The sequence below is a fragment of the Nicotiana sylvestris genome, chromosome 3 (genome assembly GCF_000393655.2).
Source record: "Nicotiana sylvestris chromosome 3, ASM39365v2, whole genome shotgun sequence".
In the NCBI taxonomy this organism is placed as follows: Eukaryota; Viridiplantae; Streptophyta; class Magnoliopsida; order Solanales; family Solanaceae; genus Nicotiana; species Nicotiana sylvestris.
In genome coordinates, this window is record NC_091059.1 from 184351095 (window position 1) to 184376709 (window position 25615).

Consider the following 25615-nt stretch of genomic DNA (forward strand, 5'->3'; position numbering starts at 1 on the left):
TTAATCCTAAATCAATCTAATTTGTAAAAATTAAAATTATTTATCTATTAAAATAACTAAATAAAAACACTACTTTCTAAAGACTAAAAGCTAAATATGTAAAAATGACCATTTTTGTGATTGTTCTTAATAAAATTAATTCCTACATGCAAATTGGACCTAAAATGACATGAAATTAAAATGTGACATTTTTTTATCATTTTCTATGATTTTAAAATATTAAAAATGCATGAAATGCAACTAAATAAAGAAAAACTTCTAAAATCCCTTAAATATCATTTTTGGTTTATTTTTAGGAGTTATTTTTATGTAAGACAAAAATTAGGTGCTCACAACTGCCCCTCTTTCCTCAGAAACATGAAGAGTTTTTGGGCAGAGATAATTACGAACAATTTTTACCCGTTTGAAACTCCATTTGGAAGCATTTTGAAAAGGTTTGACCGAACCTTGCTTGGGACGTTGCCTACATATCCTTGGCTATAAAGGAATTAGGTCGGTGTAGTTCTGGAAGGATGATGGAGTGATGAGTTTGAGAGTCAAGTGAGGTTCCGTTGAGGCTCCAGTCTGTAGTCCTTTTATTACATCAAAATCAAAATATAAAAAGACTAACTAAACCTATCAGCTATGAGTTATAAGATTCCTATCGATAAATCTTCTGAAGCATGATCTTGAGTCTTGGCTGGTTCTTCTTGCAGACTCCGATCTGAATTTTGATGCTCGTTAGCTGCAAACGCATGTTCATTTTTCTTCAGCTCTTCGGATCAAGGCGGGACATGAAAAGCTTGTGACTTCAATCATATCTTGGGCAGTCCGCATCCTTTCTCCGCTTTTATACTTAGAGTTCAACTTCTTTTCTTGTTCTTCTTTTCTTTTATTTGGGTTGAGACTTCTTCTTTTGGGAATCTCAAACTTTGTGCCTCACGGTGAAAACCTGTTCAGGCACCAAAACAGACAAACGAACAAACTTTTCTGCCCTAGTTTTCACAAGAAAAATTTTGTAAGTTATTTGTAACAAAACTCTAAACTATTTCTTTATTGAAAGCAATAAAATCAGGATTGTGTATCCTTTGGAAAAAGAGATTAGGGAGTGGAGCCCTATATTTATAATAAAATCAACTAGGGAGTGGAGACCCTATGTTGGAAAAGCAGACTAGGGAGTGGAGACCCTATGCCTAAAATAAAATCAACCAGGGAGTGGAGACCCTATGTTGGAAAAGCGACAAGGGAGTGGAGACCCTATATCTAAAATAAATCAACTAGGGAGTGGAGACCCTATGTCTAAAATAAAATCAACTAGGGAATGAAGAACCTATGTTGGAAAAGCGACTAGGGAGTAGAGACCCTATGTCTAAAGTAAATTCATCTAGGGAGTGGAGACCTTATGTTGGAAAAGTAACTAGGGAGTGGAGACCCTAGGTCTAAAATAACTTCAACTAGGGAGTGGAGACCCTATGTTAGAAAAGTGACTAGGGAGTGGAGACACTATGTCTAAAGTAAATCAACTAGGGAGTGGAGTCCCTATGTTGAAAAAGCAGACTAGGGAGTGGAGACCCTATGTTTAAAATAAATTCAACTAGGAAGTGGAGACCCTATGTTGGAAAAGCGACTAGGGAGTGGAGACCCTATGTCTAAAATAAAATCAACTAGGGAAGGGACACTCTATGTTAGAAAAGCAGACTAGGGAGTGGAGACCCTATGTATAAAAATAACTTCAACTAGGGAGTGAAGACCCTATGTTGAAAAAGCGACTAGGGAGTGGAGACCCTATGTCTAAAATAAAATCAACTAGGGAGTGGAGACCCTATGTTGGAAAAGCAGACTAGGGAGTAGAGACCCTATGTCTAAAATAAAATCAACTAGGGAGTGGAGACCCTATGTTGGAAAAGCAAACTAGGGAGTGGAGACCCTATGTCTAAAGTAAATTCAACTAGGGAGTGGATAGCCTATGTTAGAAAGCGACTAGGGATGGAAACCCATCTAAAATAGAATTCAATTAGGGAGTGGAGACCCTATGTTGGAAAACCAAACTATGGAGGAAGACCTTATGCCTAAAATAACTTCAACCAGGGAGGGGAGACCCTATGTTGAAAAACAGACTAGGGAGTGGAGACCCTATGCCTAAAATAAAATCAACTAGGGAGTGGAGACCCTATGTTGGAAAAGTGACTAGGGAGTGGAGACTCTATGTCTAAAATAACTTCAATTAGGGAGTGGAGGCCCTATGTTGGAAAAACGACTAGGGAGTGGAGACCCTATGTCTAAAATAACTTCAACTAGGGAGTGAAGACCCTATGTTGGAAAAGCGATTAGGGAGTGGAGACACTATGTCTAAAATAAAATCAACTAGGGAGTGGAGACCCTATATTGGAAAAGTAACTAGGGAGTGGAGACCGTATGTCTAAAATAACTTCAACTAGGGAGTGGAGACCCTATGTTAGAAAAGCGACTAGGGAGTGGAGACTCTATGTCTAAAATAAAATCAACTAGGGAATGGAGACTCTATGTTGGAAAAGTAACTAGGGAGTGGAGACACTATGTCTAAAATAAAATCAACTAGGGAGTGGAGACCCTATGTTGGAAAAATGACTAGGGAGTAGAGACCCTATGTCTGAAATAAAATCAAGCGTTGCTACTAGGGATCTGGCATGAGGTTGTATTATTCTAGGTTTAAACCTGGGGTTGTGTTCTAGATCTGGCTTATCCGAGCGGACAAACTCGAGTCGAGGAAGGGGCATTGTATCGGGAGCACGAAAGTCTGTCCGGCCTTGTTGCTTGCCCAGCCCTATTCTATTTGGTATAACTCTAACAGAAAAGTGGGCCACGCGAACGTGAGCACCATTTTTCAGAAGACTCATGAAGGAGGCGTAAGAAGACATTTAAATACAGTTCAAGAAATATCAAAGCAGTATATAAATGGCAATTAGCACATTAAGCCCACAAGATACAATAATATCAACAATAAAGCCAAATAAAATCATATTTAACAAGCTCGAATTCTTGAACCCTGAACCGAAAGTTCTGGGTTCTTATCCCCAGCAGAGTCACCAGAGCTGTCACACCTCCTTTTTAGACCCCGAGAGGGTATATGAGAGTTTTTCCAATTAAAGTGACATAATTCGAAATGGGATTATTTTATTTATTTTTATCAGAGTCGCCACTTGGAATAGTTTATTTGGTGTCCCAAGTCACCCGTTTATTTTAAATTTCAAATCGAGGAAATTTCGACTTTATTTAAAAGTCTGTGAATGAGAAATTCTAGATAAGGAATTCTGTTAACCCAGGAGAAGATGTTAGACATTCCCTGGTTTCGTAGTTCTAGCACGGTCGCTTAGCAATTTATACTTGGCTTAAATTGTCTAATTACCTATTTTTAGAACCTATGTGCATTTATCCTTTTACCACTTTTAATTGCTTGACTATTCGTAAGTAAAGAATTGCGTCACGCGTACGTGTACTCATTTCATTTGGCGCGTCAAAAATTATGTCACACGTACGTGTCCACAATTAATCACGTTTTATTAATTATTAAGAAAATTTGGCCGAAGTTGTGCAAACGCATACCTCGATTTATTATTTTGGAAATCATAATTACACCACTCGAACGCGTACATAATCATGATAATTTATTAAAATGCACCTAGAGCATTCTATCGGGGTTTTTTTGGAATATTAATCGTTGAGGGTTTCTCTGATGGTAAGCAACCCCCACTTCCAACCGAGAGGTTGTGAGTTCGAGTCTCCCCAAGAGCAAGGTGGGAAGTTCTTGGAGGGAAGGATGCCGGGGGTCTATTTGGAAACAGTCTCTCTACCCTAGGGTAGGGGTAAGGTCTGCGTACACACTACCTTCCCCAGACCCCACTAAGTGGGATTATACTGGGTTGTTGTTGTTGTTGTTTTTGATAGGTGTTTCCTCAGTGCATTATCCGAATGATGAGCAAAATACTTTTGCCTGAGTAGTACATAGGTTATCCAAAAGTGACAGAAAATGCGCAGGCTTTGAGAAGGAAAGTATTTCATACCAAACTTAGTTGTTCTCATCCAATGCTATTGAAAAACGGACTAAAACAAGCATAATTAACAGAAAAACTATCTTTTAATTTGCAAGCTCCTTGTTTTGCTTAAGTTGAATAGCAGATTTTCCTATAGCTCCTCTGGATTTATTATTATAGTTAAATGAGTTATACTTGCTGATATGTGCTTTCTGCTCTTTAGGACATGGACGACTCAAGCAAAGAAATACCATCAATACTAATGTGTAAGCAATTCACTTAATTTTCAGATAGCAAGAGATTACAGTATCACCAGTGAGACGATAGTGATAGTGAGCAGATAAAAAACTTGAAGCTGGGATTTTGGGGAGTGGGCAGCAACTTTGCAATATCCATAACACAGAGAAGACGCAGTAAACGAACACGAGATAACACCAAACCAAGCATAAGACTCTCAAAAATAATTAAGCTAAATGCAAATGAAATACACAAAGCAAAAGGGAAAATATTTACAAGAAACTAAACAGAAAAATAAATCAAAACATTAATTTAAAAGCCTTCCAACTAAAACAAGCTTAATACCATTGAAACAAGATATGGAGAAACAGACCTACCTCAGACCAAACTTTATTTACGAGGGAAATCCAAGCAAAGTTTTGTACATATATGATGATTGTCCAGCTGTCAAAGACCAAAACAGCAACCATTTTAGAGCATAAAACGCGAACAGGACTTTGAACCGGAACCATAGCTTCACTCGAAATATCGACCAAAATTCTGGCGAGTTTTAAGCTGGATTTAGAAGTTCGGCAGCAGCTAATTTTGTTAAAAAGAGATTGTTGTTTCACCGGGATTTTGGCCAGTTTTTTGCTGCTATTTGGGTGGTGATGTTTTAGTGGTGTTTGAGAAATTTTGGAGCTGATTTCGGATGGGTTTTCAGCTGGTTTTTGGTGAGCTTAGAGGCTGAGGAAGTTGACTAAAGAGGGAGATTTGGGCTGCGTTTTTGTGTAGTCTTTTTAGAGCTTTACGTGGCATTTTGAGAGACTTTTGGACTGATTTTCATGGAGGAAGGAGAAGCAGACCAGTCTTTTTTTATTCCTCCCTCTCTCTAATCTGCTCTCTATCCTCTTTTGTATGTTCTCTATGTGTATATATCAGTGTTTGGAAAGAAAGAGAATTTTCCAAGAAAAATCGTGGGGGCCCTGGGCAATAACGTGAGTCGGAATTAAAAAAAAGGTGCATGTGGAGTTGTTGAAAGGAATCTTGTAGAGGAGTGATGTGACAATCTTTTATTGGCTAGAAGAAAGAAAAGGAATGTAATGGAAGAAGGGGTACGTGAGTATAGGAAAAAGAGAGGGGACCACCTTCAATTATGTCTTCTTGATTTTGGCTTTTTCCAATTCTTTCTTTATTCATGTTTCCTTCTTCTTCTTCTTCTTTTTTTATTTGTTTTCAATTCACTCATTCTTTTTTTCTTTTTCTTTTTAAAAATATTAATCACAAAATGCTAGTTATTTACAATAATTGAGAATAGTTAAAAGAAATTAAGATATCTATATTAAAGAAACTTAAATACTACTCAATACTTATATAAGACCTAGAACTTAAAATTCAAACTACTAAGTAAAGTATTTTTGAAACTTTTCCTTTTTTATCTTTTTTTAAAGAACAAATAAAATAAAACTAACTAGTAAAATTATCAATAAGCTAAACAAAGCAAATATTTTTGTAGTTTTTTTTAACTTATAAGATTAAATAAAACAAGAAAAAGGTCAAAAGTGATATTAGGCCTAAAACCAACATCTAAGCACTAAATGGTATAAAATTTCCGGGAGGGTCAAAAATTATATTTCTACACTGAGTCAAATGTGCGACCCCACAGAACCTTCTGGTACCTCAACTTTTCTTTACCAGACATACTTTCATGTTTCACTTTCTTCACAGAACTAGGTTCCTTCACAGTTTTCAACTTTCTTTTACCAGACTTCACACTAGACTTATCATTTCCACTTGATTTCACTAGAATATCCTCATCAGAAGTGACTCTTCAGCCACCAGTTGTTTCAACTTGTCATTACTTTTCACCGACTTTGTACTTGGCATTCCAACATCCTCCTCTGAAGCATTTTCAGTGGATTGTTTCTTTTTCTGAGATCTCTTGACTATGGAACTTGGTTCCTCTACAGCTTCCTCATCCACTTCCACTACACGAATGTTCTTGTCAAACACAACTTTTTCATTTTTCACCAGCCTCTTTTTCTTCTTCTTGCTACTCCTTTTACTCTTCTGCAGGGCAGACTCAATAGGCTCCTTTGTCTGCAACCTAGTAGTAAGTCGCTTAGGAGAGGGCTCAGGAGTGGCTACTGGCCTCCTTTTGGCAATGAACGCATCTAGAGCAACATTATCCTGATCTTCTTCATCACTGGACCTCATAGCAGGAGCCAAAACTTCTAAAGGCTCAACATCAAAGTGAGGAGAAGGAGTAGGGTCGAAACTGACTTGGGAAGAGGATCCTTGACCTGTTTCCTTAGGAGAGGGGTCAAGTCCTTCAAGAAGGGTCCCAGTAGTTTCTTTTGGTGCAGGATTTTCAAATAGCAACACAATTCCTTCTCCCACCAATGACTGAGTCTCTTCCCCATGAGACTCAGGCATAGTAGATGTGACCCCATACATTATTCCTTAAGCAGATACGGTCAATATGTTTTATATGTCCTTTGTCTCCTACGATTCCATGGGTGCAACAAACTTTGAGATAAGAGTACTTGAAGACTGATGAACACTAACCTCAGAAACCTTTTCTCCATGTGGAGTCTCATTCTGTTCTCCATTTTTCTTTTGTTCTGCGAGAATCTCAGGTGACAGAGATGATAAACTATTGAGTTTGGGGGTTTTTGAGTTCTCAACACTTAGAGGGAGAGAAGTGTCTAAGGGAGTGGTGAGAGAGACAAAGGGTGAAGGAGAATCATGTTTAGGTGCTTCAATGGGAATGTTGAGAGATGTTTCACTAGGACCGAAGGAGTCGATGGTTTTCTCAGGAGATGTGGGAAGGGTTGTTTGATTTTCAGCCATGGCGGATAATTAATTTTGAAAGTTCTGGAGAGGCTGAGAAAGAGAGAGATGATCGTTCAAGGTTTGGAGATCAGAGGGTTTTAATAAAGAAGAGGGAAATTATGAGGGAGAGAGAAACGGGTTCTGAAACGGCGGTAGATTTTTGGGAAGGTGCAACGTTTCAGAGGGAAGTGAAGGGATTTGAACGAAAAGACGTGACATGCAGGGTCTGAAAAGGTTGGTAACGTAGCACTTACCTTTTTGTTTCTTTTTGAGATATGTATGAGAAAAGTATGAGACTACTAACCTGTGGTACAATAATCAGGTTCTTGACCAGTCTTTCAAAAATTCTCCACCCTTTTTTACCGCTCATGCAGTGCTTTTACATCTTCTATAATCATCATGCATGTCTACTTGCAACGGTATTGAAGTGAATTAGACTTGGTCGGAAAACACTTTAGCTAATTTTACCTGAGTGTGACTTTCATAGCCATAAGGTAGGAATCGGGTTCTCAATTAGGCCTTATTAGCCCCAGTTCCAGCCTATTTCTCTCAAAATGTTCTCTGCTTAATGCTTTAGTGAAGATATATGCAATTTGATCTTCTGTACTACAGAACTTCATACATATAGGCCCCTTCTCCACATTGTCTTTGAGAAAATGTTGTCTCACATCAATGTGCTTGGTTCTTTTATGCTGGACCAGGTTCTTGGTCATGTTGAGTGCACTTGTGTTGTTACATAGAAGAGGCACACAGTCAGTGTACACACCAAAATCTTCCAATTGTTGTTTGATCCATAGGAGCTGAGCATAGTAGGAAGCTGCAGCAACATATTCTGCTTCAGCTGTTGAAAAAGCAACTAAATTCTGCTTCCTTGTGCCCCATGAAATGAGGCATGACCCTGGAAAGTGAGCCATTCCATATGTGTTTTTCCTGTCCACAAGATAGACTGCATAGTCAACATCAACATACCCAATGAGATTGAAATTGTCACCTGAAGGGTAGTATAGGACCATGTCCTGTGTTCCCTTAAGATATCTCAAAATTCTCTTGGCAGCCTTCAGATGAGATTCCTTGGGATTTGACCGAAACCTTGCATATAGTTCCACACTAAAGACAATATTTGGTTTGCTGGCAGTGAGATAGAGAAGAGACCTAATAATACCTCTATACATGGTTTGATTTACAGGAGATCTAGATTCATCCATGTCCAGTCGAGTAGCAGTAGCAATGGAAGTGTCAATCACTTTTGATGCTTCCATATCAAACCTCTTCAGAAGCTCCTTGATATATTTTTGCTGACTGATGAATGTTCCTTTTGTGTACTGATTCACTTGAAAACCCAAGAAGAAATTCAACTTACCCATCATGCTCATCTCAAACTCACTTCCATGAATTTTGCAGATTCCTCACATAGTGAATCAGTTGTGGCCCCAAAAATGATATTATCAACGTATACCTGAACAATGAGCAGGTTCCTCCCTCGTTTCTTCAGAAACAAAGTGTTGTCAATTTTTCCTCTTGTAAAGCCATTTTCTAAGAGAAACAATCTTTCATACCAAGCTCGAGGAGCCAGCTTCAACCCATACATTGCCTTATCCAATTTGAACACATGATCGGGGTATTCATGATATTCAAAACCTTGAGGTTGCTTTACATAGACTTCTTCTTTGAGGAAACCGTTCAGAAATGCACTATTGACATCCATTTGGAACAGAGTGAATTCTAGATGGGATGCAAAGGCAATGAGGATTCTGATAGCTTTAATGCGAGCAACCAGAGCAAAAGTCTCATCATAATCAAATTCCTTCCTCCTGATTGTAGCCCTGGACAACTAACCTTGCATTGTTCTTTGTAGTGTTCCTATGTTCATCAAGCTTGTTCCTGAATACCCACCTGGTTCTTATGATGGTGCGATCTGAGGGTCTAGGTACCAGGTGCCAAACTTTGTTCCTTTCGAATTTATATAGCTCATCTTGCATTGTTATGATCCAGTCTGCATCTTTTAAGGCTTCATTAATGTTTTTGGCCTCTATTTGGGAAAGAAAGGATGAGAAGGCAAGTGAATTTCTGGCTTCTGATTTGGTTTGCACTCCTGAATCCAGAGGGGTAACTATGTTGTCAAGAGGATGGGAGATTTTGTGTTTCCATTTGGGCACTTGAGCTTCATTTGTAGAGGAGCTGGGTAAATCTGAGTGGTTCCCTTCTTTCAGCTACTTGTGGAGTACTTCGAACTGCATCAACCACTCTTTCTTCAGCTTCAGCGGTTGCAATTATAGTACATGGTTCCTCTCCGGCTGATGAGGAAGAGACAACATTGTCTTCACTTGTCTTCTTTACTTGACTCATCATATCTGCCTTTTCATTTGCCATATCAATGACCTCCCCTGGAACTAGCAGAGGCTCTCCATCTTGATCATCCTTGTTGCTTTTCTCATAGGAGAGGTAGGACTCGTCAAATATTACATGTACACTCTCCTCTACACACTGAGTTCACTTATTGTATACCTTGTAAGCTTTACTTTGAGAAGAGTATCCCAAAAAAATTCCTTCATCACTCTTGGCATCGAATTTTCCATGTTGATCCTTTCCATTGTTGAGAACATAGCATTTGCACCCAAATGTTCTTAAGTGAGTCAGCTTGGGCTTTCTTCCATTCAGCAACTCATATGGAGGTTTGTTCAAGAGAGACCTGATCATGCACCTGTTCACCAAGTAGCAGTCAGTGTTGACAGCTTCAGCCCAAAAATTCTTAGCAATCCCACTATCGATCAGCATTTTCCTTGCCATTTCTTCAAGGATTTTGTTCTTCCTTTCCACAACTCCATTTTGTTGTGGAGTTTTAGGGGCTAAGAAGTTGTGGGTAATGCCATTTTCGTTGCAGAAATCATCAAACTTAGCATTGTCAAATTCTGTTCCATGATCTGGTCTAATGCATACTACTTTTGATTCCATTTTCACTTGAATTTTCTTCACAAAGGCTATAAAAACTTCAAAAGTCTCATCTTTTATTCTAAGGAACACAGTCCAAGTGAATCTGGAATAGTCGTCCACCATCACAAAAATGTATTTTTGCTCCCCTACTTTGCACTCTCATAGGACCACATAGATCTATATGAAGTAGATTAAGTGGTTTTGAGGTGCTGACATCCTTCTTTGGCTTAAATGAGGATTTCACATGCTTCCCTCAAGCGCAGGCATCACAAACTTTGTACTCCATGAACTTTGACTTGGGCAGACCACGCATCAGGTCCTTCTGAACTAGCTTATTCAGTAGAGAGAAGCTTGCATGCCCTAGTTTTTTGTGCCACAGTTCAACATCATCATCAATTGCTTTCAAGCAACTCAGATCACCACTTTGTAGGGACTCAAAATCAGCAACGTAGATATTCTTGTATCTTTTGGCCACAAGTACCACTTCACCCGTCACTAGATTTGTAACTGTGCATATTTTTTACAAGAACTCCACTTTGTTTCCTTTATCACATATTTGAGAAACACTCAGGAGACTGTACTTAAGACCATTGACATAGTACACATTCTTAATTGAGTGAATGAGTGATTTCCCAATCTTTCAACTCTAAGAATCTACCCTTTTTCCCATTACCAAAGGATACACTCCCTCCTTGCAGGGCTTTTACTAAAAGAAAGTCCATGGTATTCCCAGTCATGTGCTCTGAGCATCTACTATTCATGAACTATTGTTCACTGCTTCTTATCACTATTCCATGCACAAGGAGATCACGGGTTAGATGTAGGAACCCAAGCAAGTTTAGGTCCCTTGTAATAAACAAGAGGATAAATAAGAGCTCTTCTAGTCCATGCAGGTAACATGCGCTTTTTATGGGTGGCACCTGGTCCTTTTTTAGCAGTTACTCTAGCAAAAACTTTGTTTTTCTTAAGAGACTGAACCCTAGCTTGGCAATTTTCTTTGAAATTCCCATTGTTCCCACAGTGGGTACATATCCAATTGTCCGGTACAATAACATACTTGCTATGAGGGTTATAAGAAGTTCTCTCCCTTTAAAACCATATTCCCTACAAGTTTCCACCATTGTTAACGTACATGGAAGTAATAGCATCTGAGGATTAGGTCCACTTAAAAGACTTCTCAAGATCATTTTTTACTCTTTCCAATTCTGCTTGATTTTGTATATTTTTCTCAAGTTCAGCACATAGACTAGTTTTTACAGCATTTAACTCGTTTTCAAGCCTAATATGTGCTTCACTAGCAACTTCTTTTACTTTCTCAGAATTATTAGGCCTACATTCTGCTTTGAGTTCCTCTATTGTTTCCTTCAAATCTATAATCACAAATAAGAGGTCATCTCTTTCTTGCTCTAAGGTATCAACTTTCTCCACTAAGTCATTCTTTTCTTTACTGAAGTTTTCAATGGTTTCTTTTAAGTCAACAACCACTACCATCAAATCATCTCTTTCTTGTTCTACACTAGTAACTTTCTCAATTAGAACCTCCTTTTCATTTTCCAGATTACCTATGGCTTCCTTCAGATCAACCACACAAACTACCAGGTCATCTCTAGTTTGTTCAGCATCTCCTAACCCTATGGTTAAGGAATTCTTATCATCTACAAGACTATGATTGGCATCAATTAATACATTTTCTAATGACATGAGTTTCTTAAGAGAGTAGGATTTTAGATTTCTCTAAACATCCCTAAAATTTACCTCATCATTGTCATCATCTTCATCATTTTCTGACTAAGTCATCAAAGCAAATATTGAATCATATTTATTTGCTTCACTTTCAACGGCCATCATAGAACTATCACCTGCATCATTTTCTTCTTCAGACTCACTGGAGGAATCTCCCCACGCTGTAGGAGCTGGCTTCACAACACTGTCAGCGCCGTTCTTTCTTTTGAAGTGTTTGTCAAGAATTGGGTTCCTCTTGGCTACTTTATCAGGGTTGTACTTGAAGTGTTCTTGCTTCAGGAGAGGACAATCCTTAATGAAATACCTTGGCTTACCACATTTATAGCAGAGGTCATAATTTTTTGGTTTGCTGGAACTGCCTCTCTTTGGTATGCCTCCATTCCTTTGGACCATCTTCTAAAACCTTATGGTTAAGTAAGCCATGTCACTATAATCCTCACTTGAGTCATCGTTTTCAGCTTTGAGTATCAGGTTCTTTTCCTTCTTTGGTTTTCTTCTTTTAATGTCCTTCTTCTTCTTCATTTCGCAGGTTTTTAGATTTCCAACTAGCTCATCTATAGTTAGGGCCTGCAGATCCTTTGCTTCAGTAATGGAATTCACTTAACTCTCCCATGAACTGGGCAAAACACTAAGAATTTTCCTCACAAACTTGTTCCTAGGAATGATTTCACCAAGCGAGTGTAGCTCATTTATGATAGACGTGAATCTTGTGTTCATGTCTTGAATGGATTCATCGTATTTCATTCTGAAGAGTGTAAGCACGTGATTTTTGCCCTATGAAATAATTACTCCCAAAAATTCAAAATAAAACGATTTTCCTTGGTGCGCAATTTTGAGAGTTTTTGTGACATTTTGGATAATTATTTGTATTTATCTATGCATGTTTATTTGTTAATTAATAAAAAAAATACAAAAATATGTCGCATTTGCATTTAGGATTTAATTCTACAATTAGGAATAATTAGATTAGTTTTACAAGAATGAAAATTACAAAAATATGCATCGTTTGCATTTTTAGCATTTAATGTCCAATTGTACAATTTTATGCTTAATTATTACTTAATTGTGTGTTAATTGTTATTGGGAGTTAATTTGCACTTTTATAAATTAATGTAGTTCTATATGATAATTTAAGGATTTTTAGAATTTATTTTTAGAAAAATAAAAGAAGAAAAGGGAGCAAAAATATAAAGAAAATCGGAATTGGGCTCTTATCCAATTTTGAACCCAGGCCCAAAAAGACCCAATCTTCCCAAACGACCCAGTCCATTTCGAACTGGGTCGACCCAGTCCATAACCCAAAAGACCCAAACCCCCTTTTCATTTTTTCTTCATTTTTCACAAAACAAAAACCAAAAAAAAAAAAAAAAAACCTAAGCTACCCGCCCCCCTCTCTCTTCTTCTTCCTCTCTTTCTCTCCTTCTTCTCCAAGTCTCCTCCCATGGCAGCCCCTCCCCCTTCATCATCTCCTTCGTCGCCACACTCACACACACACACCACCACGAAGCTCGTCTTTTCCATGTCGAGCTCGAAGCTCATCCATGGTTGCGGTGAAGGCAGTAGCAGCTGCTACTACTGAGCATGTTTTGTCTTCTCCATGGCGAGCTCAAGCTCGTCCATGGACTGCCCTCCTTCTTCTTCTTCTGAACACCATGGCAGCCCTCACCACTGTCACTCCGCCATGAATGACCAAACCAGCCCGTCAAACTCTATCCGCGACGCAGCCATACCCAGCCACCATCGCCGTTGCTGCTTCGTCTAGTTTCTCTCATCGTCTCCGAGCTCCGCCATTGACGAGCATGCGGCGATGTTGCTGTTACTGTTGCCTCGTCTTCGTCTTCTTCACTTCTGCTTCACGTTCCAGCAGCTGCCACTGCTGCCCGTTGCTGCTTCTCCTCCTTCACGTCGCACTGCTGCCCGTTGCTTCTTCTTCTCCTTCGCGTCGCTGCTGCCATGGCTGCGTCTTCCAGTAGGACTGCTGCTGCTGCGTTCTTGTTTCTTCACCATTGATTTTTGCCTTCTGCTTCGTTTTCAAATGACACCAAATGACCATCTTCGTCGATGGTCCGTTCGTGGTCGTCTTCGGCGTCGAGTTATTTTGGTGCGATAATTGTTTCCGGGCAGATTTGTTTTCGTTCGAGTTCATCATCGTTCCGATCCGGTTAGTGGGTTTAAGTTTCGTTTCTGTCCGTAATTGGTTTGATGTTTTTCGGATTTGAAATCAGATATGTTTGATATTAATTTCATGTTTATCGTTTTTTTTTCAGTTTGTCTCATTTTTCTTGTTCATTTAGGAAGAAATTGTTAGTTTAATTATAATGTTGCTAGATTTAAGTTGAAGTTCAATTAATTATTTCTTTAGTTTATTTTATTAATTTAAAAGGATTTAGTTTTAATATAGAAGAGTGTTAGTTTAAATCGTTTGAATCCGTCATGTTTGTTGTTTAATATAGATTTAACTCGTGTTCATTTTTTTGTTTGAAGTTCATTTTTAATCCAGTGATTTAATGTGAGTTTATGTTTGGTTTTTAATTTTCTGATTTAGTTTGAATAATGTATCTTTGTTGTAATTTTGTTGGATTTAATTTGAAGATCAATTGATCATTTGAGTTTAGTGATTTGAATCTGTTTATTTGGTTTAAGTTTAATTTGAATTTGAGCTCAATAATTTGAATATATTTGTTTGTTATTTTTGTTGAATCTGAAAATATATGTGTTGTTAAAAATATCGTTCAGTCAAAATAATTCCGATTGTTGCTTTGTTGTTCATCGTTTAAGTTTGAATTTGTTGATTGAACTGGATTAAGGATTGGTTATAGCTGGTAATTTAATTTTAAGTTCTTAGATAATTTTGAAGTTTGAACAGATTTTGATCAGGGCAGTAACAGTAGTTTTAGGGGTAAATCGGGAATTAACCAACTGTATATTATTTAATTATGGTTGGGGACAAGATATAATGATAAAAACAAAAAGAAAAAAGTTAATAATGATGTCTTCTTTTGACTATTCAAAAAGAGGGAACATGGGGGGCTCATGTTGACTACTTTTACTCAAGTAAAAATCAGAAATAGTATAGGTAATAATAAAAGGTTAAAAGTTATACATAGTAGAAGAATATTGGGGAAAAGAAAAAGAGGTAAAAAAGAAAAGAAAAAGGTAGTCTTGCTTTGGGTATAAGAGGACTCATTTAACACTTGAGGAAAAAAAAAGGAACAAAGGAGAGAGAGAACAAAACTGGAAAAAAAAAATCTTCTACTTTCCTTCATTGTTTGAAATCAACATTAATTGTTATTGTTTCATCGAAGTTTGAAGCTTCTTTCTTGGGTTACTACTCCACTGGTTTGCAAACTCTGTTACTGGTCTATTACTATTGCTGGACTGTTGTTGTTGTGTTGTATTGTTACTACTGCTGCTGATTCTCATCTTCATCTTCTCTTGTTTCCAATACCAGGTACACGACTGTAATACTAGTTATTGCAAGATAATAATGTGGAAGCATGAATATATATGAAGAATGGAATTTTGAAGTTTTGATTTCGCTTTTTCTTTCTTCCTTTTATTGATTGTATTTATGCTATTTCATGTATTATTGAATATTAATTGGAATAAGAAAAAATAACATAAGTTAGTCTTTAATGAATCGGCTTGGCAAAACAGGTTAATTCGCTAGTTATGAAGGTTTTAAGATTATCAACAGTGGTTAATCATAAACAAGTAGCTAAATTTAGCTAATGCATGAATTTAAACTAAATTTCGCGAATTAGGCATTAAGGCATGATTTGAGTTCAAACAAGATTAGAAGAACGTTTAAGTTTAATAAACTTTCTAATAAGCTTTAGTAATTATGGTTAAATCTAATTCCAAATGGTTGTGAATAATTAATCTCAATAGTTTTTTTATAACAATGCGAGTTTTAATCTAGCTATATTTGATTCTTTTGAATATTAGCTGTCGAATTTTTATTTTATTTATAATTTCGAATTTTTTTAGTAAAATTCCTTTTCATCAATATTTGTATTAATCTAGCAATTAGTAGGCCATGCTTTCTTAAATAAAATAAAAAAAGTTCGTAATTAATTAGAATTTTCTTTCTTTCTTTTAGAGACTAATTTTAATAGAAAAATGTAGTCGCTTTAAGATTTGTCTATTTAAAATAAATGAGATGAGCCTCGCCAAGTAAAATGTATAGATTGCGGGGCCCTCACAAATGTATGCATTAACTATTTAGAATATCAGAGTTGGCCGTCTAGTGAAATTTTACGGCCTTTCCCAAAACAACAATACGCTAGTCGCTCTAGGCGCGTCTTTAACAAATTATTTTCTTAAATATGGGTGTGCATTTATGTAACCTAAATCCAAATCTCAACGGAGTCTAAATGTGTCGATAACCACGGGTGCATTGATTGCGACGTGGTTTGAAATACGTTTTCACAATGTTGCAATTCTCCGTAAAATAATAACAATAAATAAAAAATAAGGAAAGTGGTAAAGAGTTAAAATCCGCACATAAGCTCATAATTGTATAAAAGTTTAGATAAACAAGCCGAATATGACAGTTGAGCAACCATGCTAGAACCACGGAACTCGGGAATGCCTAACACCTTCTCCCGGGTTAACAGAATTCCTTATCCGGATTTCTGATTCGCGGGCTGTAATACAGAGTCATTATTTTCCTCGATTCGGGATTAAATTGGTGACTTGGGACACCCTAAAATCTCCCAAGTGGTGACTCTAAAATGAATAAACAAATCCCGTTTCGATTGTCCTTTAATTGGAAAAAACTCCTTGTACCCTCGCGGGGGCGGAAAAAGGAGGTGTGACAGCTCTGGCGACTCTGCTGGGGATTAGAAAACCCAGAATCTCTGGTTCAGGGTTCAGAATTCGAGCTTAGATAAATTGTTGTATTTGATTGTATCTGATTTTCCTACATGTTTTATGTTGAACGTGCTAAATGTTACCGCTTTGATATTATCTGAATTGTATATAAACTGTGGCGACACCCTTCTCTTTTCACCTACGGGGATGTGCTTACTGGTTGAGACTCCCTATTCTGTTAGTGTCATACCTTGAAATAAGAAAGAGGTCGGACAAGTTACTAAGCCGGATGGCCCTTTGGTTCCCGGAAAGTTGCCCCCTCCTCGGTTCAAGTTGTCCGCTCGGGTACACAGTCTAGAACACCGACCCAGGTTTTAAACATAGAATAACTCAACTTTATGCCGGATCCCTAGTAGGAACGCTTATTTGCATCATGTGCATTTTGACTTAGGGGACTCAACACAGGGGTTGGGTCAGTCTAGGGCTAGCAACCTGAAATGAAAAAGACCATCTTGATGCATCCTATGTGCTACATGTTGCATTCCTTCAAGGGTAAAAGGGTTATTTGGCGGACCAATGATAATTGAGAGTGAATGAAAAGAAAAAAAGGAAAAAGAGAGGGTGAAGTGCGAAGATAAAGCAAATAGGACCCCGTTATGTTTTGTTACATTTTTATTTAAAAAAAAATTTAAAAATGAAAAATTCAAAAAAAATTCTTTGCACTTTTTATCATTTTTGAAAAATCAAAAATAAAAAAAAGGAAAAAGAAAATCCAAAAGATTTTACATGTTTCATCACCTTTTAAGAAAAAGCAAAAGAAAAAAAAGATATGTTTTCTCTGAATTAGTTATTTTTTTATTCTCACCCGTATCCAATCTGCCGAACTACGCGGGTTTGATTCTCACAGGGCGTGAGATACGTAGGCAACCCTCATTGGGTCCAACCTCCCCTTTTCTAAAATAGCAAAAATGTCAATTTTAATTTATGTCATGAATATGTCTGGTGATGCCGTTTATGTCAAACATAGCCAAATGTTCCCGAAAAGGACGCTGGAAGGCTGACTTTGCATAAACGGCCACCTTTGGTCATTTTTTAGATTTTCGGTCGATTGACCCACACAGCCTTAGAATCTTCGTCCCCGAGGCGCGGAAAGGCCGTATTTGCAAATATCTAGTTTTCTGTTTTCAAAAAAAATGAGAAAAGAGTCGTAAATAAGCCGGTGATGCTGTTTTTGCCAGAAATAGCCGAATGTTCCCGAAAAGGGACGTCGGAAGGCTGACTTCGCATAAACGGCCACCTTTGGTCATTTTGTAGATTTTTGGCCGGTTAGCTAACGCAGCCTTAAAATCTTCGTCCCCAAAGTGCTGAAAGGCCGTCTTGGCAAAACCTGGCCTTTTATTTTATTTTTTAAAAAAAAAAAGTCAGTGGCCAAAGTGAATACCGTTTAGATTTTTGGTCAAAATAAGTCGAGCCAACTTCGGCAGTATCTTAAGCTGTTCTTGCCGAGACAGCCTTAGAGTATCTTTCAGTCGTCGAAAGGCTATTTTCGTAAAAGAATGGACAAAGTTTTTTTTAAAAAACAATCCTTCCTGGCCTCAAAATTCATGGAATTAAGAGGGGGCCATGTTTGCAAAAATAACCATTTGGTTAAAATTGGCAAATAGGGAAAAGAAAGTGTCCGTCTGTCTTTGAGTTTGTAATTCTTTTAATTAGAGTATATGGGTTGTTTGATTTTTAAGTCTGTAGGTCATCTTTTCGTCGAATTCTGTTAGTATGGTCAGTTTTTAAAACTTGGTAATCAAGTTTGAAAATTCAAAAATTCCAAAAAAAAAATGTTCTATTATTACTTATCTTTTATTGGTCCGAACTACGCAAGGTCTGATTCATGCGGGGTCATGATACGTAGACAATCTCCATAAGATTCGACCACCACAAAAAAAAGGGTAATAATAAAAAAAAAGAATAATAAAGGAAAGTGTAGGAGATTTTCAAAGGGGCACAATTACAAGAAGCCGGAACGACGCACGTAACTGAAGTGAATGCGTGATAGAACGGTCTAACTGCTTAGGGGCACTGTATCTCTGACATATTATTATCTGTCAAATGCCCTAACACTAACGTGATGGCTTCACTTTGCTGTTGTTCATATATAGAAAAGTGGTTGGTTGTGGTAACTCCTCCCTGCAAAGCAAAGTCAAAGGACAATGACTCAGAACCGCAGAACCGAGTGGGTCGGTACTGATGACCGACAGTAACTGGTCGAACGGAACAACGGGTTGGTAGAAGAAGTGAAAATGTTGAGACAGCATGTGGCAGACATATATCAGGCATGGATGACTAGGAAAGCACCACCCCCTCCACCTCCAAGCCTCTTGAACTCTGTCATTACCCAAGCACCCAACACCATAAGGGAAGATCCCCCATACTCTCCATCCCAACCCACTTATGGCAGTTGTCCCAGCTACCCGAGTAGCTCCATCACTCGTCAACGCTACTCCCCTCCCCAACGCTATTTCTCTCCACGAGACTCCCAAAGACGGGCTTCACTTTCCAAATACCCAGCTCCACAAAAGGCCTATCCACCCTCACAAACCTACCGGAAGCCCTCTGGATCAGGTTTCCGGCCCAATCAAGCATTTAGGAACGAGAGGTTGCTGAAATGAGGAAAGGCTCTCACCCCTATCGGAGTATCTTATGCAAGTCTGTTTGAAAGGCTAAGGCATGCTGGCCTGATTGAGCCGCTCCCCGCATATACTCCAAATCCACGTGCAAGAAACTTTGATCCGGCAGCACGATGCGCATACCATTCCAATGTCAGAGGGAACAACATTGAGAGCTGTTGTAATCTGAAAAGGGAAGTAGAGAAAATGATCCAAAAAGGGCGGATTGTGATCAATAACAGTGACATGGAGCACTCGAACCCTATCGAGAACTTGTTGACGGAGGTTGATGATGTTGAAGCTGGTAATGGTCTTGGCAGTATTGATGCAAAGCTCAGTGCCTAAGATGTCAGGTTTGATAATTGGGAGGGCGCTTCGTTCTTTGGTTATCAAGAGAGAAGATTTTGATGGTTTATTTTGTTGTCATTTCTGTTCTCCGGATTATTAAGGTTGTAATTCGGATTTTGTCTTGTGTCAAACCTTCTTATCTTTCCATTTTGTCATAGCGGTTTGTTTAAGTTTTGTCCAGGCTATTTTAGGATTTTATTCTGGTTTGTTTTGTTTGTTTTGTTATTCAAACCATTTCACGAGTAATCTAATGCAAAATCCGATCTTTTTTTATTTCTCGTCATCTTTTGTTTGGTCCTTCTATCATTTTTGTTCAGCACCGATTCTGGTGACATGACATGCGCACACAGTTTGGGACTGATCTTAAAAGATAATCATAAAACCATTGGGAGGTGATCAGAACATTTAAAAGGAATAAAGACGGTTTGAGATTATTCGGAGCTCGAGTCATACGGAACTAGGGCAAGTAAAACACAAAGAAAACCGTTAAAAGCAAGATTCGCCTTTCATGATAATGAGAGTGAGAGTATTGCCCAACGGTGCTTTAAAAATGACGAAAGAAAAAGGCAAATGTATGCACATGGTTATCAAGCCCGGCACAATCAGAAGATATGGCGAATATTTAATGGTGTTGTTTGTGCTTGGCGTGTTTTGAAGATTGGAATGACGAAGGCATTTTATTCTGCTATCTAAACACTTTCTCCTTCGTTAACCCTTTGAGCCTTATTTGTTTTCTTTCATACCCCTCTTTCGGAATCAGTAGCAAAGAGTAGAAACACAAACATAAAAAGATAAGATAAGAAAAAAAAACACAAAAAGAAAAAGAAAAAAAAATCAACAAAACGACAAAAGAAAAATGAAGAAAAAGAAGAAAAGAAAAATGATAACAAAAAAACAAAAGAAAGTCAGAAGAAAACAGAGGAATTGGGAACTACGTTTGACCTGATTCCTCAAAGAGGATACGTAGGCGCTTCACGGCTCGGTCATAGGGTGCATAATGTGTATAATGTGCATAGTATGCATAATGTAACATAGTATAACAAAAATAAAAAATCCCCAAGCTAGAAACTGGGGCAAGAGTTGCGCTTGTTGTAAGCAAATATGGTTCCGAAGGTTGTAATTTTGAACCCCAAGTTTATTTTGTTTTGAGCATTTAATACCCTTTCTTTCTAAGCCTATCCAAAATCCCATATTACGGTCCAAAGAAAGACCTTCTGATCAGTCTTCAAAAGATGCCAAGTCAGACAAATGAGAGTCTGAACATAACACTCTGTTCCACAGCAGAAAGGACTCTAATCCCCAGCAGAGAGAATCATACCGGCAACACTCCAAATCCCCAGCTGGAAAGTGATACAAATGAGAGAGTCTTATCGGTGAAAATCCTTACGGACACCATAAGGCGATGAAAGCTGAGAGAAAAACCAAAATGAGAGAGGCTTGATAGTGAAAACCCTTCGGGCACTACAAGTCGAATAAGATTGAGAATCAGATGGGGAATCGCCAAGTGAAGATCTTGAAAGACGATTGACGGCAGAGGATAGGCCACATGTGCATGTCATGATTATTAGAGTCGGTATCTGCATTTGATAGGCTTTTATTTATAGTTTCTTTTGTTAAAGAGTCATCTTTTTCCTTTGTCTTTTATTCTGTTCCTTTTTATCTTTCTCCTTTCATAGAAAATTTCCCAGTAGAGTTTGTTTGGTCAGAACAAGTGAGAAATGACTTCAAAATATGCCATCAGCTTTCCAATTAAGCAAGACCAGATCTGATTAGAAGATCCAATGGTCTAAGTCAGGAAGGAACAAGCGCGAGGCTAGTGTCAAGAAAGATATCCCTAGCAAAAGGAGATTGACAAAAGGATTGACGAGTGTCAATAGGGATATCCTTGCCGAAATCAAAGGTTATTAAACCTCAAGGCCAAGGTCCGTGGACAAGAGCAATGAGCATGATTTGGGAAATTCATGCGAGACTAAAAGGTCGGGAAAATGACAGTTTCCGAACTATGCCACAAAAGAAGAGGGATATCCCCAGCATAAAGGGATCATTCCCAGCAAATAATATCGTCCCCAGCAAGTTTTTGGAACGCAAAGCAGGGAAGGAGAAAGGGAAAATCCATCCCCAGTAGGAGCATCACAACCAACCACCACAGTCAAATCTTAAAAGGAAATGACATTGATGGCAGAAAGGCATGCCACAAGGGAGATTGTCAAACTGGGGCAGAAAATTTTTCTTTCATTTAGAAAATTTTCTGGAAGTCAGATACCCATTCGGGGAAGAATAAGGATAGCACCAGTCTCAAGGGAAGTGGTCTTTGAACCAGTTTTACCCCCAGCATAACAAGTTTTAATAAAGGAAGTTGTTCCCCAGCGGACAGAACAAAAGGATGAAACTTGTGCTCGGAAAACAAAAGGCAGTATCATTCCCATCAGCCTTCAGAAGAGTGAAGCACTAGTTTTAAAGGAATCAAAATCTCCCAGCAGTGTTATCTTCAACAGCGTTATCCCCGGCTGATAACATTTTATCCCCAGCAATGTTGAAAGAGAAAAGTTTTGAAGGAAGTAGCTTTGGAGAAAAGGGGAAGAAAGGAGACTCCCCAATAATATTATTCCCCAACAGGTAAGTAAATAATTCCCCAACAGTGTTATCCCCAGCAGTCTCAGGGAAAGACAACACGAGCTTTTAAAGGAGAAAATCATCCCCAGCAAGGCCACAAATCGGCCACCATTTTAAAAACTGATAAAATTTTCTTTGCTTGAGATTTGAAACAGGAACAAAGCAGCGCAAGGGAAAAAGAAAAGAAAAGAAGGAATTACAAAGGTAAGTTTCTCAAACCTTTGATCTTTACATTTTCCTCCTAGGATAAAAGTCCTAGTCTGATGAAATTTTCTCCTGAGATATCAAATCTTAGTCCGATGAATCTTTCTCCAAAGCTCGAAAGGAGCTTGATTTATTTTTAAAAATATTAGAGTTGAAGTCAGGAGTCCGCCTGGATAATGGAGGTGTTAAAATTTAAGAAATTGTTGAAGTCAGGAGACCGCCTGTAGAACGGAGGTTGTTAAATTTTAAGTTGAAGAAGTCAGGAGCCCACCTGTAGAATGGCAATTTAAATTTCAAGTTTTGAAGTTGGAATACATTTCAATCTTTACATTTAAGTTGAAGAATTTGGGTTCATCCGTCCTCGAATAGGATATTTTAGGTTCATCCGCCCTCGAATAGGATATTTTGGGTTCATCCGCCCTCGAATAGGATATTTTGGGTTCCGCCCTCGAATAGGATATTTTGGGTTCATCCGCCCTCGAATAGGATATCTTGGGTTCATCCGCCCTCGAATAGGATATCTTGGGTTCATCCGCCCTCGAATAGGATATCTTGGGTTCATCCGCCCTCGAATAGGATATCTTGGGTTCATCCGCCCTCGAATAGGATATCTTGGGTTCATCCGCCCTCGAATAGGAGATTTTGGGTTCATCTACCCTCAAAATAGGATATTTTGGGTTGTTGAAATCAGGAGCCCGCCTGAAGAGAGGAAAGGCGTTTTATTTTTCAAAGTTGTTGAAGTCAGGAGCCCGCCTGAAGAGAGGAAAGGCGTTTTATTTTTAAAGTTGTTTAAATCTCGCCAACCTAAAGGAAGGAATGGCACTTTATTTTCAAAAGTTGTTGTTGAAATCAGGAGCCCGCCTGAAGAGAGGAAAGACGTTTATTTTTCAAAGTTGTTGAAGTCAGGAGCCCGCCTGAAGAGAGGAAAGGCATTTATTTTTCAAAGTTGTTGAAGTCAGGAGCCCGCCTGAAGAGAGGAAAGGCGTTTTATTTTTAAAGTTGTTTAAATCTCGTCAACCTAAAGGAAGGAATGACACTTTATTTTCAACCAATGTTGTTGAAATCAGAAGCCCGCCTGAAGAGAGGAAAGGCGTTTATTTTTCAAAGTTGTTGAAGTCAGGAGCCCGCCTGAAGAGAGGAAAGACGTTTATTTTTCAAAGTTGTTGAAGTCAGGAGCCCGCCTGAAGAGAGGAAAGACGTTTTATTTTTAAAGTTGTTTAAATCTCGCCAACCTAAAGGAAGGAATGGAACTTTATTTTCAAAAGTTGTTGTTGAAATCAGGAGCCCGCCTGAAGAGAGGAAAGGCGTTTTATTTTAAAAGTTGTTGAAATCTCGACAGCCTAAAGAAAGGAATGGCATTTTATTTTTAAAGTTGTTGAAGTCAGGAGCCCGCCTGAAGAGAGGAAAGACGTTTTATTTTTAAAAAGGGTTGTTGAAATCTCGCTAGCCTAAAGAAAGGAATGGCATTTTATTTTCAAAATTGTTGTTGAAGTCAGGCGCCCACCTGTATAACGAGAGGAATACTTTTCAGTCTTTACATTTCATGTCTCAGGCGCCCACCTACATAACGAGAGGAATACTTTTCAGTCTTTACATTTCACGTCTCAGGCGCCCACCTGTATAACGAGAGGAATACTTTTCAGTCTTATACTTCAGGTCTTGAAATCAGTAGCCCCTCCGGAAAGCAGAAGGTTACAATAGGAATCCCCAGCAGGAAACAATAAAAATCCCCAGCTCCGGAAAGTAGAAGGTTGCAACAAGAGGTCCCAGCACAAATTCAAGCGCATGAGTCAAAAGGAAGAAAAGACGCGTCTTGAAAGAAGCAGCCTGTGAACATTAAATTATGCCCAGCATAACAAAAGCTTAATGAAGGAAGCCATATCCCCAGCGGACCGAACAAAATGATGAAAACTGGTATTCAGAAAAGCAAAAGGCCAGTGTCATCCCCAAGTTCTCGAAAGAAAAGCACCGGAAGAAATACAAGCCGACAAGAAAGCAAGGCATCAAGAACAAATGGAAGATAGATGTGATCTTGTAATCCGTAGTCTAGCCTAGCTTCTTGATTTTGCTTTTAAGCACGGTGTAATAAGGAGATCGGTAAGCAGTAATAACAACATGCAGCAGCAATAACATTGCAGTCCCATGATAGTCCCAGCTACCAAAACTTCCCGAACTACATTAACCTGATTCCCTTTTAGCTAGGGATATGTAGGAAACCTTTGAAGCAAAGGTTCGGTTAAACTTTTTTCAAAAAAATGCTTCACACGGAGTACTCGGATGGGCAAAAATCGCTCACTTTATCTTTGCACGAAAACCTTTCGTGTCTTCGGGCAAAGAGGGGCAGCTGTAAGCACGTGATTTTTGCCCTATGAAAGAATTACTCCCAAAAATTCAAAATAAAACGATTTTCCTTGGTGCGCAATTTTGAGAGTTTTTGTGACATTTTGGATAATTATTTGTATTTATCTGTGCATGTTTATTTGTTAAATTAATAAAAAAAAATACAAAAATACGTCGCATTTGCATTTAGGATTTAATTCTACAATTAGGAATAATTAGGTTTGTTTTACAAGAATGAAAATTACAAAAATATGTATCGTTTGCATTTTTAGCATTTAATGTCCAATTGTACAATTTTATGCTTAATTATTACTTAATTGTGTGTTAATTGTTATTGGGAGTTAATTTGCGCTTTTATAAACTAATGTAGTTCTATATGATAATTTAAGTATTTTTAGAATTTAGTTTTAGAAAAATAAAAGAAGAAAAGGGAGTAAAAATATAAAGAAAATCGGAATTGGGCTCTTCTCCAATTTTGAACCCAGGCCCAAAAAGACCCAATCTTCCCAAACGACCCAGTCCATTTCGAACTGGGTCGACCCAGTCCATAACCCAAAAGACCCAAACCCCCTTTTCATTTTTTTCTTTCATTTTTCACAAAACAAAAAAACAAAACAAAAAAAAAACCTAAGCTACCCGCCCCCACTCTCTCTTCTTCTTCCTCTCTTTCTCTCCTTCTTCTCCAAGTCTCCTCCCATGGCAGCCCCTCCCCCTTCACCATCTCCTTTGTCGCCACACTCACACACACACACCACCACGAAGCTCGTCTTTTCCATGTCGAGCTCGAAGCTCATCCATGGCTGCGGTGAAGGCACTAGCAGCTGCTACTGCTGAGCATGCTTTGTCTTCTCCATGGCGAGCTCAAGCTCGTCCATGGACTGCCCTCCTTCTTCTTCTTCTGAACACCATGGCATCCCTCAC

The 25615-nt window shown here is 38.4% G+C and overlaps 1 long non-coding RNA gene across 1 annotated transcript; it reads right to left on the reverse strand.

Moving 5' to 3' along the window:
- Positions 1-256: 256 nt before the first annotated feature.
- On the reverse strand, positions 257-5139 carry LOC104234279 (uncharacterized). The gene is made up of 2 exons (XR_712924.2): positions 4604-5139; positions 257-974 (listed from the first exon to the last, which is right to left on the reverse strand). It is a non-coding gene; the product is annotated as an uncharacterized lncRNA (long non-coding RNA).
- Positions 5140-25615: the final 20476 nt, after the last annotated feature.